Source organism: Schistocerca piceifrons, chromosome 7, assembly GCF_021461385.2.
Source record: "Schistocerca piceifrons isolate TAMUIC-IGC-003096 chromosome 7, iqSchPice1.1, whole genome shotgun sequence".
In the NCBI taxonomy this organism is placed as follows: domain Eukaryota; kingdom Metazoa; phylum Arthropoda; class Insecta; order Orthoptera; family Acrididae; genus Schistocerca; species Schistocerca piceifrons.
In genome coordinates, this window is record NC_060144.1 from 158074812 (window position 1) to 158091866 (window position 17055).

Below are 17055 nucleotides of genomic sequence, written 5' to 3' on the forward strand. Positions count from 1 at the left end.
AAGGACGCTATCTGCTTTTATACTTTCAACCATTGCTTAACTTCCATATTTTTCTAACGTCATAATTCGTTTCCAAGAAAATCCTACCTAAACCTGTTGTCACTATATCCTATTTATATCTGTTTATTTCCTCTTTCAGAATAATTGTTCCTCATTATACAACATTCTTTGGCTAGACCTTTTTCTTATAGCTTCTCAATGCATTCCCCTCCACCTCATCACAACTCATTCTCTCGTACAGGATACCTCCTCTAAAGCTAACTTAAATCTACTGAGCTCAGATACATAACTTAGGGAATGAGGCAATGCAGCAGCACAAAAAAATTAACACAAACAATGACAAAAATACAAATTAGCAAAGCAAGCAGCAACATATCTAAATTAGCAAATCAAGTGCAACATTGCAACTAATATAGGGTAATATGCAGCAAACAAGAAACATAAATCAATGGTTAAACTGGCTTAGAACAGTAATACGAAGTAAAATGCAGTAGGACACTGCCTGGCAAATAGCAGCAGCAAAGGCAGTGAATTATACCTAATTATGACAAAGCACAAGCAGAAACAACGGTAAAGACAGCAATGCAATGTATGTGGAAGCTTACAATAACATGTATGCATCTGTGATCATAAAAACTATGCAAAATCTCTACTCATTATTCACTGCCTCATTACACATACAGATAGTCGTCGATGTTGTTGTTGTTGTGGTCTTCAGTCCTGAGACTGGTTTGATGCAGCTCTCCATGCTACTCTATCCTGTGCAAGCTTTTTCATCTCCCAGTACCTACTGCAACCTACATCCTTCTGAATCTGCTTAGTGTATTCATCTCACGTCTTCAATATTTCATCATAACAAACACGTAGCATAATCATATTCCTCATATAGCATCAGCTTATTGATCATAACCATATCTCAACATCGTAATACACATCGTCCTCTTAATAATATCGTCATAACATATCAGTCAAATACCAAAATCGTTGTAGCATCCTTCAGTAATCTCAAAACCCCTAAAAAATGCTCTCTGCTGGTTTCAATTGTGTCATCTAGCTCAAACGTACTTAAAAAATCACGATCCCACACAATATACATCACTGAAACTTCTCGAAGTATCACAATGATTCCGAAAATGTATGTGATCAGTTCACAGGTCTTTATGTCGAAGTTTACGTGCATTCGGAAAAGGTACAAGCTCTCTGGTCCTGTTCGGTGGTCCTCATTCTTCAGTACAAGAATAGGTGATAAAGCAATGGAGTCATGAGACATTTCTTTTAATACCTTCTAAAATAAGTGTAAGTAACTGCCCCAATACTGATGCTTCCTGTGACAATAAAGTCTGCAAAGCTTATTAATTTCTTTCATAATGCGTTCAGGAGGGTTACAGAGAGTACAATGAAATAAAAACCAATTTCATTTTAAGATTCGTAAGCATGCGTGACCAAATAGCAGATCTGAATTGTGGTATGTTATCTGAAATGACTTTGTCAGCGTGTCCAACTCCACGTAAGAAATTTTTAACGAAGGCATCGGATACAGAACGTCCAGTGGTTTTACGTTAGTGAGTGAAAGAAACAAATTATGAAGTAAGTTCATTAGCGACGGAAACGTACGAAAATCCGTTCAATGTTTTACCAAGGGGTCCCAGAAGATCAACTGCAGCTAATTCTTTTAATCTAGTGGGATCAATAGGAAACAATGGAGCACGGTGTGAGATGGTAGACGGTTTAGCTTTTTGACAAAGTTTTCAAAAAGAAAGAGCTCTCCTAATTCTCTTTTCCATGCTGTTAAAATAACAAGTCGTCCGAGGTATATGATAACATTTTCGTGGAGCAAAATGTGTGTAGCTGAAATGAATGTACCAGACTAACTAAATAAATTTCTCGAAGAGTAGGTGGGTTTAATCTCTGACCTACTAAGTCAGTGGTTAAATAACTTACTGAGAAAATTATTATTATTCCATATTTTCCATTATGTCCTTCAAATCAGTAAATATCTTGTAACGTAGTACACACTTTTGTAATATGCACGACTATATTTCATTCAGAACAATATTCAAGATAGCATCGTGTGTGGAATTTGAGCAAACAATATCATGATATTAATAAAAAAGGAGTTCATCGATACTAAAGTAACAATAAATAATTATTGTCAGTGACGCAATTTAATTTTCTGTGAAAATCATATGAATATCTCAATCTTTTGCTATCTACGATTCTTCTGGAATAATGCTTCTTCTGGTTAAAACTGTTGTAATGATCGGACGTGACTGATGTCTCGCAACACAGAGGTCTGTAAAAAACTCTATTATGTTGTTCATTAATATTTGAAAAATAAAGTTTCTATGTGATTGAAATGATTCTTCTTTGTTTAAAGTAATTCTCGTCATGTACAAATGTTAAGTTTTCTGCTCAGCTACAAAGGATCTCACAAGTCAGTCATTAGTGCTATTCATCTACAGCGCAGTTTATTGGTAAATGCTGAATAATAAGCGATTAACAAAGAGAAATGTTTTCAAATGTTATGCATATAGTGAAGGTAAGAAAACGTTTAATATATATTATTTGTTAGTAGCAAAACAGGGCCTGAAGCAGAATCGATAAGTGATTGTCTTATGTTAGCCGCCATCTTAGTGAAATACTGAAGTGTCAGTTTTAATTTGATTATCTATACGAACATAAATGTTGTTGGTCATAATTGCAGTAATAATTGTGTATTGGTGGCCCAGAACCTACTTTGAGGAAGTAAATTTGACTTAGATTGTGAAAAATCTTTAAATATAGTGCAAATAGCGTTGTACGTGATTTAAATTCTTATCTGCTGACGTATAAAACCTGGTCACTGCGAATCAACTTTTATGAATTATTTTGACAGGAAAAATACATTAGTGTTGTGTGCGTGTAGTATTTTGTAACAAAACTGTTCATTTTGCTTAAAGAAAAGTGTTGCCACCTCGAATAACAGTAGCGTTAAATTCGATAAACGATCTGCAACCTAGTGCCATTTATGCTGCTTGACAGACAACATTGCTACACGTTCCCAGCTGAAAATTTCTTTAACAAAATAACGATCATTAGCCGGGAAAAACAGTGTTTAAATAAAACATTGATAATAAGTAACTAGTGTTATTGCAATCTTGCTGAAATTGTACAACACGCAGCAAACCACAATACTCGCACGCCACATTGACGCCCAACTTGTGGTCCAGTAAACGACATTTATTATAATATTGTAATTCTTTATAGGGAAATTACCGTACGTATATCATCTGAAATGTTGGGAGATCTAAGACCGATTAAGCTGTGCTGATCATCAACGACGAGTAAAAAGATAGAAAAATATGTTCACGTTTGTGGTATGAACGCACCCACACACACGGTGAGTGAGTGCTTCCTCAGAATTCACAAGAATGTAGATACAGTGAAAGCAGACCTAAGTAGTAGTGGTTTAATATTCCGGCTGCGAGTGTAATATTTTCAAGTCTATTTGTCTTGTAGATATTTTGTGCACATATTTCACCCGTTTTTGCAATTGTTATTTGTATGTATGTGTTAGTTGCATGGTATTTGGTGGGATATATATATATATATATATATATATATATATATATATATATATATATATAACGTGCAAGATTAGTGACAAACATGGTTAGACCAAGAGGCAAGTAAATTCGAATGAGCAGGCTGATGCAGAAATGACATCGGAGCCTCTAATAGATCAAATTTGGCACAGTTCAGTGCAAGCACTTGAGAATGTAAATTTTGGTGATGACAGTTTATTACCTCATGTTCCAAGCGTAAATGAAACTGTGGAGTTGTCAAAAGAAACGGAAATTCCTGCAGTTAAACCTTTAGAAGTGAATGATAAAATTTCTACTGGGCTAGGGGCAGAAATTAGGAACTCTCCAAACTATGCCAGTACCTAATATGCTAGCATTATTATTTGAAAAGTTCAATATCATGGAACAGGAACACGAGCGCAGGGTGTAGGAACGAGAAAAGGAAATGGAAAAGCGTAGACATTAAAAGGCTATAAAAGTACAACAACGAGAGCTGAAGGAGTAGCAAGAATATGCTATAGAAGAACACCAACGCGAGCTCAGGGAGCAAGAGCGTGATAGGAAATTAATGGAATAAATAAACGGTACTTCTATAGAACGAGATAAGGAAATTGTCCAGAGAAATAATCAGGTGTTGGTCGAGCGCGATAAAGGACTTACAACTCGTTTCAACAAAGATAGTTCAAATGGCTCTGAGCACTGTGGGACTTGACTTCTGAGGTCATCAGACCCCTAGAACTTAGAACTACTTAAGACAAATTAACCGAAGGACATCACACACATCCATGTCCGAGGTAGGATTCGAACCTGCGACCGTAGCGATCGCTCGGCTCCAGACTGTAGCGCCTAGAACCGCACGGCCACTCCGGCCGGCTCAACAAAGAAATCAGTACAATAAAAACTAGGATTGAACCGTTGGCAAACATAACAACTCAAGTGAATAATCTTCAAACCGAAGTACATCAGTTAGAAATCCAGTTCAAAGCTTTGCCTCCTATTGTGGAGTTAGTACAGAATGACATCCCCACAGAAGTACAGAAATAAGTCCGACGGGAAGTAGCCAAGGTACTGAACATGGAAAACCACAATTTTGAAACGATTTCAGCACACAGCAACGAGGACGCTTGTACTGACAGGCAAGGGAACAATGAAACTTTGCCTACGATCTCTATTGCAAGGCATAAAAGACCAAGTTTCTGTAATTAACCTATATTACCCCAGCATTTTGTTTCACCAAGAAACCAGAATTATGAAGCAGAGAGTGCTTGTAATAAAGTCAGTACACTGCCTGCTAATAACAACTCCATGTACTGAAGTACCTTAATGCATGAAGAGAGCTTAATTAAACACCGCCAATTCCAAGTATTCAACGAGGAGAGTAAAGAGAATATTCATCTCCTAGTTTTTATTAGGAAGTTAAGAAGTGTTCTTCCGAAGCCTTGGCCGGAGGAACAGAAAATCCAGTTTTTGGTTTCACGCATTTCCGGTGACGTATCGCTTTGGGCGTTGAACGCAGCAGGGAAATGCAAAACATTTAACGAATTTGAGAAGGCCTTTCCCGACCAGTTCTGGTAAAGCGTCGACTCATGAAAGATTAAGAAAGATTGTATATACGCAGAAATATACAACCAGAAGACACACTCTTTGAGAAAATATTTTGAAAAATGTATTAATATGACACGGTACTGGGATGAACCAGTAACCACACGTGACTTGTTACGAGTATTGAAGGCTAGACTGTAAATAGATATTAGGGAGAAATAGTTTAACGTCACAGAAACTGATCTTAAGGAATTTTTATCTGTAATAGATTCGTTAGACTTAGTCCAAGAAGACGCCAGAAAGAATTCTGACGCAACAAGTGCTATCAACTGTTGTAACGGTAAAGGTTCCTGGAACGGGAGTAAAGGAAACATGGGCGAAGGTAGTCCCAAAAAATAACAAAAACAAAACCCATGGTAATGGAAAGTATGGTAATGGTAAAAATCTTTACGAAAAAAGCTCTGCTTACTTCTGTAATAATAATAATAATAATAATAATAATAATAATAATGATAATAATTACCGGGAAACCAATGACTACCAGCGTCTGAATGGTAATCAAAGGCAATATATGAATGAAAATGCTAACAATAATAATAATAATTCTAATCATAAAAAACGAATTTAAAATAAGTCGGACAGTCCGTACAAGAATAAACCAGAAAACATGTGTGGTGACAATGTTTATTGGCGACAACCAGGGCCTAGCCACTGGCAGCCGCAACAAAATTTTATGACTCCGGGTCAGTCAGTAAATTACGTTAAGGCTATACCCATGTCGAATAACCAGTATCCACAACCCGAGTAGACCACCTCCGACTGTAGAATCACAAAACGTGAAAACAGTAGAGGTATTCTCGGAGCCGAAACAAAATATACCAAAGTCAACAAACTAATCTCGCTCCATTTAGGCCTTCGCCAGGAGACCGAGACTGAGAATGAAGGCAATAGGTCTATGCAAGAGAATGTTAACATCATTCATTATCAGGATGGTAAGAAAATCGAAGACGAACTCTATCAAGAATCTGCCGTCGCTGATAGGAAAGGAAAAGAAAGTATTCAGGCAAGTGTCAATGGAACTGTCAATGGTTTAGCAACCATTATCCTCCTCGACATAGGTTCGAGTGTATTGGTGATGAACGCACAATTTTTTAAGAAGGTAACGCAAATAAAATGACGGCTGTTTTACCTGTTGCAAATTGCAAAGTTATATTGCTCAATTCTTTTATCTTGGCGGCTCGCGCATGCCCGCCCAGACGCGGGAGATTGCTGCGTTGCCAGTTGCACACGACGCACACGTCAAGAGAAGCAGCGCCATAATATAGCATAGTTTGCAGGCTTACGTTTAGGGGGGAGCGCGCAGTTCATGAAGTAAAGCCAGCCGGCCGCGGTGGTCTAGCGGTTCAGGCGCTCAGTCCGGAACCGCGGGACTGCTACGGTCGCAGGTTCGAATCCTGCCTCGGGCATGGATGTGTGTGATGTCCTTAGGTTAGTTAGGTTTAAGTAGTTCTAAGTTCTAGGGGACTGATGACCACAGATGTTAAGTCCCATAGTGCTCAGAGCCATTTGAACCATTTTTGAAGTAAAGCCACCACGGCCGCATTAATCCTTTCGCTGCTACAGAGACCTGCTCCCTGCATTCCGCGCTGTGCGCGATTTTGTCACATCACTGCTCGCCTGTGCAGACACATGGTGTTCCAACTGCTTTGATACTCTTATCATTCGATTCCACAAAAACTATTTGGCCCAAAAATTAGATTTTTCCACATCTTCTTGACTGATACCTTCCCCCCATAAATGACTTAACTTCGTTTCGATGTTCAACGCAGTTATTATGCAGCATTAAATACAGTAAACCACTGCACGAAATTTGCAGAGGTTAAAGTCCTTAGAGTATACTTTCCATCTGGTCGACTTTAGTTGCCACAATGTTGAGAATGAAATGTGGACAAGATACCTAAATTTCATATAAAACTTACTGTATAACAATATCTCATTTAATTTAAGTACCTCTTAGGTGTCGTATGTAATATTGAGAAATATTCCATCTCTCGCGACTGTAACAAAAGTTTTATTTACACCGGGCACGTTTGGCTTTATTTTAAAGCACTTCAATCAATCAAAAGGAAGTAGACAAAATACATTAAACAAAACTGTGGACTTACAAAAACATTAGGACTTGAATATACCGTCTATCAGTGAATGAAGTGCTCTGAGCTATGTCAAATGTAATTTTTGTGTGTGGCACACACAAACAGCATTTATTTGCTAAAACACTGATCAGCAGACTCAAACGTTGAATATTGTGTTACCGCAGCACAAAATTACAAAAGGTGACTTGGCAATGGAGGAGACAAAATACTGTCCACTGAAGATGCTTCAAAAGAGAGAAACGCGTCTGGTCTAAATAAGTCGCTTATTACAGTTGCAGAAGAGGAATATATTTCAATACCATTGTTAAAACTGCGACTGTGGAACAGAAACAAGAAAGATAACATGAGTACCATTGTGTATGTGCCATACCTTTAATTGATTGAAGTGCTTTAAAATAAAGCCAAAAGTGCCCGGTGTAAATAAAACTTTTATTACAGTCGCGAAAGACGGAATATTTCTCAATATTACACATGACACCTATGCGGTACTTAAATTAAATGAGATATTGTTATACAGTAAATTTTATATGAAATTTAGGTATCTTGTCCACATTTCATTCTCAACATTATGGCATCTAAAATCGACCATACGGAAAGTATACGCCATGAACTTTTACCTCTGCAAACTCTTCAAAATTTCGTGCAATGGCTTACTACATTTAATGCTGCACAATAACTGCGTTGAACATCGAAACAAAATTTAGTCATTTAGGGGGCGAAGGTATCAGTCAAGAAGAGCGTAAAAATCAAATTTTTGGGCCAAATAGTTTTTGTAAAATCGAGTGTCAAAGCAGTGGGAACACCATGTGTCTGCACAGGCGAGCAGTGCAGTGATGACAAAATCGCGCACAGCGCGGATTGCGGGGAGCACGTGTCTGCAGCAGCGAAAGGATTAATGAAGAGACAAAGCACTAGAAATTTCAAAAAACTGCAATCAAACGCATAAAATTCGTGAAGTAAGACACTTCGATATTGTTTTTAAATAAAGAAAATATCATGCACTGCATAAGGTTTGACCTCATAACCTTTCGCTTAGTAGCCCAACACCTTAACCGTTCCGCTAATGCAGCTCGTTTGGTAACATGACTCCATGAGGACTCTAACGTGTCACGCAAAATACTGACATACTATTCGTATGACTATGAATTACTCATGCTTCGTCGAAGTACAATAGGAAATAAACAATTACCGCTGTTCTTTATTGCGAAAAAGCGGTTCGTGAGATTGATACAAACACCTTTCCTAGCTATCGCCTGAATTAGGAGTCTTATTGCTTGTTTGGTTTAATTAAGTAATAGAATATGAAGCAATTGGTATAAAGAATGCATTTTCCAAACTTTCTATAAAAGAAAGTCTGCTGTCAAGACATTGCTTTTGTTCTATTACTTTATTTATGACTGAACGTTTCTAAAACTGGAGACACTCGTCTGTGCTCTGCACTGCAGTCGAGATCTGACAACGTCGTTCTCTGTTCATTGGCTGACTGTGTTTTGTGACGTCAGATGCACAGAACGTACCTAAACTCGGCCGCCAACATAAATGACGCGCACTTTAGGAGCGCTGGCAAAGAAGGCACAAGTTATAAAGTACCAGAAACAGGTTGACATTTCCTTTGGAAATGATAGCGTTATGTGCACTTTCCTATTAGTGTAAAACTAATCAATACCGGTGTTACTGGGCCTTCAGTTTTAGCGGGGCAGAGAGACTATGATAGATCTCGCCCGGGAAACATGTGTACTTAAGTATCGACAGCGACCAATAAAGTTGAACTAAATCTGGAGTACGGTGACAGCCTTATGCTGACAAGAGAATTGGATGTAGTGTCGGCAAACAAAAATTGTTGATGTTAGGATATGATCACCCACGAACGTGTCATAGTAACCGAAACAATGATGCACCCAATATTGTGAGTGACATCGGTGCAACAATGGAGGGGAATGTGGAAGAGGCATCTTGCATTGACACTTCACAGGCTGGACAATTAATAAAATTGTTATCCAGATACCATGAAGTATTTATTGATCGACCAGGTATCGTAAAAGGTTATGTTGATATTATGAAAGTCTGTCTCCATAAGATATATTGCAGAGCTTCATACTCCGTTCCCTGGACAAAGGAAATTACAAGTTTGTACGAAGGACCATTTAAAATCTTCTCAATCCCACATGATGGATGTTATGTACTAGAAGATGTCAGTACAGGGAACCTAAAAGGACTGTATTGTCGTAGAGACATTAAGAAATATTTGCAGTAGCAACCCACTTTTAACGCCTACGTAAAGAAAATAATTTGTTTAGTGTTAATGCACAATAGCACACTTGTAAATATGTAAACTATAATTATGGTGAAAATGTTATCATAAGTAATTTCATGTATTTATATGTACTAGTCTGTAAGCTTACATGCCAGTAGTTACACTATAGTATTCATGAAGCATAAATCCCAAAAGGGGAGAATATTTTTTATGGTAAGAATTTTAATTTTTCTGAATAGGTCAATTACTCGATAAAAGATACCAGAAATCGTATCTCCAGAAACATAAATTTTTTATCTTTACTATGTAGATTATAGAAATTCCCAATACAAATCAGTGTATGGATAGATAGTATGTTAAGTCATACACGAGGGTAAATGAGTCAAGAGTGTTTCTGTCAACCTCACCTATGTAAATGCACACACGTAACAAATGTAGCGTGCCTGTCTGTATCCGCATTCACTATTCATGGAACGTTTTCGTGTTGTGTACCCTTTTGAGTATATTTTTTCTTCACGCGGCTATATTTGCCGTTTGCTGTTATGAGCTTTTTTCTGTTAGGTGAACCGAACATAGATATCTGTCCCATAATCTGGTAATAATCCTAACAAAAATATGAATGAATGAGTGTAAATGAACAGAAATAAAATGTATGTCATCAAATTCGGAAATGTACTGGTGTACACTCAGTTCAATGATGATCCTATGGTCAGAACAATGTAGAAGATCCTAGCAGTCATCTTGTCTCGTATTTTTTTGACAATGAATGACCTTTGTTATCATGTTATTACAATATGGAACAATGTGCAAATGGACAAAAAATTCATAATTTTTTAAAGTGCCATTTGTATAGAAGATTGTCTGTTGTGTGGTTTAGGAAACATAGCAGCAATCAGGACAGTGAAGTGTGTCTTACAAGATCTATCAAAGTCTAGTGGACGTGTGAAAAACTGTATTTTCTTTTAAGAAAAGTGATGAACAGTGATTATAACTGTGATTATAGAACATATGAACGCTCATAGGGTGTTAACGTTAGCAGCAACGATATGGACGTTAAAAAACTGTTGACAGTATGAAAATCGATTTAAAATTGTAGACCTCAAATAAAGGTGTTACGAGTCATCTTCGCGTTCCAAATGTAACAATATTATGCAACGCTGGCTACGCAGCCCCTCGCGGAAATGTTTGCTTACCGCAGGAGATAAACAAAGCACGCGATGCACACCAGAATGGAAAACAGTGCAGTGTCGTACATGTGCATAGTTAATTAAAGTTGACTATGAGTCACTACATTCAAGTGAACACTATCGAGATGCAGGACATCGTCCAAAAACAAACTGTGTGAATCCGTGTGAATAAAAGTGAATTTGAGACTAAAACGTCTTCCACAGGATATATATAATAATTACCTTGTCACTGATACCCTTTTTTTCGACATTTCACGTACCCATCTTGTACGAGAGGGACGTGGAAAGAGAGAAGCAAGTCCTGCTGCAGTAATACTTCCAGACAGCAACAGATCCAGACCAAGATGTGAGCGACGACAGCCGACGCTCCATCCATACGGTCAGGGGGGTTCCAGCAGGGGTCTCTACCTGCCTGCGACCCATCGGCTCGACGCGCGAGCGGCTACGCGACCTCGTCGGGGAATCGTTAAATAAAATTTCTTATTTGAATTACATGAACTTTTAATTTTCATGTGAAACCTCAGTAAAAGACTCTCTTGACCTCTCATATGACTAAACAGAAATATAAATTTGCGTATTCAAAATATTATGTGTTATATTCATGTCAATCCTGGCAAATAAGAGTGGCTAACTGTAATTTCTTGAAGCCCCTTGGACGGGTTTGTTCCCGGTTTTACGAATACAGTGAACCCAAATGGGGGGAGGGGGGGTTGTGGTTAAGCCGGGAAGTCTCCGCCGCATTTTCGAAGATTTTACAGTTACTAATGCCATTTACAAAATCGCGTCAACACTAATTGTGTTATGCATTACTCAATGTTATATTTCAACATCTGCATCATGAGAACAATACGTTCATCATGTGAAAGTAAACAATAATCAACGTGGATATGGTGGTCCAATTAAAAAAAATACAGTACATAAACTATTTTTTTCTGAGCCCAAGGGGCAATGCAATATCCACGACTATATTTTATTCATAAAAATATACACAACAGCATTGTGTGTGGAATTTGAGCGAACATTCTCGTGATATTAATAAAAATAAGACTTCATCGATACTAAAATATAGTTATTGTGAGTGGCATAATGTAATTTTCAGTGAAATTCATATCTCCGACAATACTCATGGAAAAAGATAATAATCTAAATCTTTTGTTATCTATGATTGTTCTACAATAATGCTTCATCTTGTTAGAACCGTTGCAATGATCGGACGTGATTGATGTCTGGCAACACAGAGGTCTGTAACAACCTGTGTTATGTTGTTAATTAATATCTGAAAAATAAAGTTTCTGTGTGACTGAAATGAATCTTCTTTGTTTAAAGTTTTATTTTACTCTAATTCTCGTCATATATAAAATATGTTAAGTTTTCTGATCAGCTACAAAGGAGCGCAGCCACTAGCGCTATTGATCTACAGCGATGTTTATTGGTACAAGCTGAATAATAAGTGATGAACATTGAGAAATATTTTCAAATTTTAACGCATATAATGAAGGTACAAAAAGATTTAATATGTATTATTAGTTAGTAGTAAAATAGGGCCTGAAGCGGAATCGATAAGTGATTGTCTTATGTTAGCCGCTATCTTAGTGAAATATTGCAGCGGCAGTTTTAAATTGATTTGCTATACGGACATAAATGTTGTTGGTCATAATTGCAATAATAATTGTGTATTGAGGAAGTAAATTCGACTTAGATTGTGAATAATCTTTAAATATAGTGCAAATAGCGTCTTACGTGGTATAAATGCTTATCTGCTGATGTATGGAGCCTCGTTATTTCGTAACAACTTTTATAAATTGTTTTGACAGGAAAAACACATTAGTGTTGTGTGCGTGTATTATTGTGTGACAAAACTGTTCATTTAGCTTAAAGGAAAAAGTTGCCACCTCGAATAACAGTAGCCTTAATTTCGATAAACCTTCAGCAGCTTAGTGCCATTAACACTGCATGACAGACAACATTGCTACACGTTCCCAAGGGGAGATTACTTTAACGAAATAACGATCATTAGCCGGGAAAAGCAGTGTTTAAATAAAACCTCATCTTACATTGATAATAAGTAACGAGTTTTATTGTAATCGTGCTGAAATTGTACAACACGCAATAAACCACAATACTCGCTACGCATTCTAAAGTAGCCTGTGTTCTTTCTCAGCATTCAAGAATTAATCTCCATACCAGATTTCTTCAACATCGGTGTAGGAGCTTAGTGGTGAAAGCTTAACAAACAGGGCTCTTTTATCATTTATAATATTAATGTAGATATAGATTGGGTGGCATGTCTAGACAGAGAAAATGGATAAGGTAAAAGACGAAAACGTTGAATTTGACACCGATGTTGGCAGTAACGCCACGCCGACAATGCCGGAAGTAAATGCAGTAACACCTTAGTTAGTGAGTGGATTTCTCAAATCGGCCAAACCGTTTACCGGCTTACAGAAGTACTTCGCAGAAATTTGGCATGGTAAGTGCATATGTAAAAGAGCTAACACTGAGACATGAAACGTGAGACATGAATTTAGCCAAGCAAATAAATGTTCCTCCCTGAGAGAGATAAGAAGCTGATCGAGCAAGTTACCCTTTAATCGCCCGACAATGAGCTAACGTTTCGGTTTGAATTGCAGTTTTGTAAGTGAATTTACTGATCGCTAGAGGAAGAGGATAAAGAAACTAACGATAAAATAAATACGGAGCGGAAGGAGGCCAAGCAACGAGCAGATACCGAAGTATTGACGAATTACATCATTTCAGGTGACGCTGTTCGAAGTGAATTAGAAAATACTGAACGTGTGTTAAACGATAACATTCCACAGTGGCGGAACGATATTATCTCTCAGGTCACGGATTTGGATCACGCGATATAAATCCAACAAATTTACGTGTCACACATCAGTTCCAGTGCTCGTGAAGTTTATAAAGTGAACAGTCCTGACAACCATTCGTATCGTAACGAATTTAGCTACCTCAGTCTCAACACAATATTCTAATGAAGCGTTGAGAGCAGCACCATTATTGACGAGAATATTGCCGGAACAAAGCCTCTTCAAGCGTCATCGGTTTCTGGTGTTTACGTCTAAAAAAATTGCAGTTGCACGTTGTTCGCAGTAAAAATCTGAACCTTAACATCATGTCAGGGAAGAACTTTATTAGTGAGAGGGACGTCAGAATCGACCTCCCAGGAAGAGGAGGCTACTGGAAAATAAAGGAGAGAGATGTCGTTTTAATCATGACAAAAGCAGAGGTATGGATTCTCACAGTCTGCAGAGGAGTCGTTATTAATAATATCCAGTGTGTTGTGTACGCGCGGTTGCACCACGTGCGAAAACGTTACAACTGTTTCTAGAGACTGTAATGACGTAGTGGTCCATTCTGGAAGGGCGAAACATAAATCAGTGCAAGCTAAAACCTTAACTGACACAAAACGGTTCAAACGGCTCTGAGCACTATGGTGCTTCTAAGGTCATCGGTCCCCTAGAACTTAGAACTACTTAAACCTAACTAATATGAGGACATCAAACACATCCATGCCCGAGGCAGGATTCGAACCTGCGACCGTAGCGATCGCGCGGTTCCAGACTGTAGCGCCTAGAACCGCTCAGCCACACCGCCCGGCTTAACCGACACAATAAAAGGAACTAGCTACTTTGTTATTTCAGTATGCCACTTGCTTTCCGAGAGACCTGATGTAATAAACGGTTATGGGTATCAGATGCAGGTAGTCCCCCACCAGACTAATTGTCACTCTATGTATTCCGTGCCATTGACGCGAAGGGAAGCTGTTAAAAGAGGAGTACAGAAGAACCTGTTTGATTACTAACCCTGAGTCTTTGAAAATCAATGGACTTTGTCACCAAAAGAATTATAGGAGTATAAAGAAGAAGATTTCTTTAGATCTCGAAATACTGTGTAAATGTATTTCAAAAGTTTTTCATTTATTACTGTGTATGGCATAAAATGAGATTTGTTCATTGATTGAAATGGAGCAAATACGGATTAATTTTCGAACTAAGCAATGTTTGAATAAGATTTTGCTTCACGTGTGCATGGATGTATCCCTGATTAAGCTAATATAAGTAATACTAACATAACATGCATTTCTGTTATTTTATGCGTTGCTGAAATGTGATCCACAAAAGCAGAGGTAATTAGTATTCATCAATAAAAAGGTTTCTTTGTAATTAAGCAACTAAGCCTCGTCCGTAAACAGCTGTCTTAATGTTTAGTAAGGAAATGTATTTGATCTAATTATCCTGAAAAATGGCGTGGCAGTTTAATAGATATGATGAGTGTAAATAACGGAATTATATGGAAAAGTACCTGAGTGCACGTAGTAATTTTCAAATAATTCATGATATACAACTGACTCAAAAATAATAAAAAGCAGTCATTCATGTGACATGTGCAAGTCGAGCGGCAGATAACAGATATTAAATAAGTCTGGCCATGATGTGGGGTGAATGATGTTTACTGTAAGACCAGTCGTGTCGAGATACGCCGACATCCAGGCAAACGGTTGTTCTAAACAAAAACCGCAACACAGATGTAGGTCGATGTGGGACCATCGTCAAGGCGCTCACGAGAAATGCGGTAGTGTGGAACGCAATGTGACAGCGGTGTATTACGTGAACATTATGACGCTGTCTTTTGCCACGTCGTAAGAATCCGTGTCGTTGTTCCAGGAATGAGTAAATGGTGCTCCCATCACTTCACGAAGCTTTTACGATGTTTATGTTGGCATGGTATTCCTGGGCCTCTCGAGTGGAGCCTTGTTTTGGTGAACAAGTAGATGGAATGTGATATTATTATGTTGCTGTATTCAGCTTGATTTCACTAAGTGTTACCACATTTAGCTATTGCGCTGATGCGTTGTGTACAGTTGTGCCTCATGTTAGTTGAGATTTTTACACTGAATACGGTAAATTGGCTTTAATATTAGATGGCGGAACTCTTCTTAAGGCTAAGATCTCACAAGTACTGAAGGTGGTTATATATTCATACTGGTTAACTCATGTTTCCTGAACAAAAATGTGCATTTATATTAGTTGTGCTAGTGACTTTTTTTGTCCACGTCACTTAATGTTAAATATTGTCACGGTTTTAGTTCCATGCGCTTACGTCCATGTAGTAAAAAGGAGGTATCTGGTATTTTTCACAGTTATTGAGACCCTTGCGTCTGAAAGTGATTGTGGCTTCTATAATTTCAAAGAGACGGCACAAATATAGATGATCTTGATGTCGTGTGCACTGCAATCGTTGGTTACTGTTGGTCCATTTCAGTAGTAACTGTTACTGGTATTACAATCTTCTACTTGCTGAGTTTCCGACCCAGCGAGAGCCCAACAGGTTGTCTAAATGCAGGGTAAAAAACTTCAGAACCCCCCCCCCCTTTCCCACAGCATCCTCACTAATGGCGCCATCATACTTATCGATGACGTCATCAACCTTATGAGTGACATCATCATCATCGCGTTCGGAAACACGCCCTCCTCTGTCCATCTCCTGTTCAGTCAAGAAGAACACACTATTAAAAAGAAGCAGCCAATCAAAACGTAGCTGTGAAATAACATATGCTCCATTCTAATTGAATAAGAATGTCGACCCGTTCGACGATACGCAGATTGGCGTCAAGTTCAGAGACAGTTATTTGCCTCTGAATTCGTAAATTGTCACTGTCTCTCTCTCTCTCTCTCTCTCTCTCTCTCTCTCTCTCACACACACACACACACACACACACACATACACACACCTCGGTATTTCCTACGTCAAGTACAATAGTATGTCATCATTGCAACACACTGTCGTGACTTTAGATGTAACCACAGCTTACTCTACTACATTAATGATATTGTAGAAACCGTGGCCGCGATTTTACTCATGCATTTTTAAGGTTTGCAAAATTTAAAAGCTTGTTTAAGAGTATTTTAATGGCTTTGTACGTGTTCCTGTGGCTTTTGTAAATTTTTAAATCCTGTGTTAAGTAAGCTATCGTACGTCATTTTGCAGCATTGTACCAAATAGAAAACTCGCTTCTACATATGTAAATTGTGTAATTGAGGCTACAAGCATTAAATATTAACTGACAATAATTTCTTAACTTGTTTTTAGATTTATTTTCGTTCACGTTTTAGGTAACATTCATTTATGTATTCGCATAATTAATTTTAAGTTAGAAAAATGTATTACACTAGCAGTACTTGTGCATCCAATTGTCAACGCATATTCTTTACTGGTCACTGCTTGCTGCAACGACGTGCTCATGACAGATGTATGTGTCGAATAAGTGTATATATAAAGGTTTTAATTTTGACATACCAGTGCATCAGTCTTCTCGTCAGTTACGTACTTGCCAG